At 39.3% G+C, this 1,230-nt stretch overlaps 1 non-coding gene across 1 annotated transcript; it reads left to right on the top strand.

Moving 5' to 3' along the window:
- The first annotated feature begins 255 nt into the window (after nucleotides 1–255).
- Trnan-guu lies at nucleotides 256–329 on the top strand. Its single transcript has one exon. It is a non-coding gene; the product is annotated as a tRNA-Asn (tRNA).
- Nucleotides 330–1,230: the final 901 nt, after the last annotated feature.

The raw sequence follows: 1,230 nt of genomic DNA, 5'->3' as shown, positions 1-1,230 counted from the left end.
GGAAATACATAAAAAATAAAAATATGAATGATAATGCCGTAAGAATGAGACAAATTAACGAAGTCTCGTTACACCTTCCCTTCCAGCGTAGAACACGGCTGACCATGACAGCCAAGAGTTAAGTCACACACGAGCGCAGAAGATGAAATCTTCATCATTAGCAACAATGAGGTCGGCAGTATGTTTCCGCTTGTATTGTCTTCAAAGAACAGCTAAAGATGATTACTCGTATGTAATGGCGCTATGAACCTTGTCGCCTCCGTGGCGCAATCGGTTAGCGCGTTCGGCTGTTAACCGAAAGGTTGGTGGTTCGAGCCCACCCGGGGGCGGAAATTTTATTTCTGTGCAGGTAGAAGTAGCTGATAGTTTCGTATGTAAAGCAGGTGAACACTTCGATCAAGACTTGGGTTCACCTACGAATCTGTCTTAAAATTTCCTTGTGCAGAATGATCAAGTATTAGCTGGTACAGACAAACCTATATTCAGCATAATAATCAACAGTTTTTTTGTTCCTTTCACAGTACCAAGTTTCTTTTTCATGCAGTTTCCATGTGGCTTCTTTTGGATTTGTTGACACTAAAACCATTTATTATAACAGTAACCTCGAAAGCCTAAAAGTAATATTCAGGAAAGGCAACAGGAGTAAGCCACTAAATTACAGGTCCATATAATTAAAGTCGATATGCAGCAGGATTTTGAACATATATTGTATTCGAACATTATGAGTTACCTGGAAGAGAACGATCCATTGACACACACTCAACACGGATTTAGAAAACATCATCCCTGTGAAACAAAATAAGGTCTTTACTAACACAAAGTGTTGTGTGCTATTGACAAGGAATTTCAAATTGATTCCGTATTTGTAGATTTTCAGAAAGCTTTTGGCACTGTACCTCATAAGCGGCTTGTAATGAAAGAGCGTACTTACGGAATATCGTCTCACTTTTGCGACTTGATTCGTGATTTCCTGTGATAGAGGCCACAGTTCGTAATAATTGATGGAAAGTCAAACAGAAGTGATTTCTGGCGTTCTCCAACGTAGTGTTATAGACCCTTTGCTGTTCCTTATCTATATAAATGGTATAGGAGACTATGAGCAACCGTCTCAGCTTGTTTGCTGATGGTGCTGTCATTTATATTCTAGTAAAATCTCAAGATCAAAACAAATTCCAAAAAGAAGGGTTAGGTGATCCACATGAGTGCTAAAAGGAATCCGTTAAACTTGGG

This window comes from Schistocerca americana, chromosome 1, assembly GCF_021461395.2.
Source record: "Schistocerca americana isolate TAMUIC-IGC-003095 chromosome 1, iqSchAmer2.1, whole genome shotgun sequence".
Classification (NCBI taxonomy): Eukaryota; Metazoa; Arthropoda; class Insecta; order Orthoptera; family Acrididae; genus Schistocerca; species Schistocerca americana.
The sequence above is the reverse complement of the archived record's forward strand: the minus strand, read 5'-3'. Positions and strand labels throughout refer to the sequence as shown.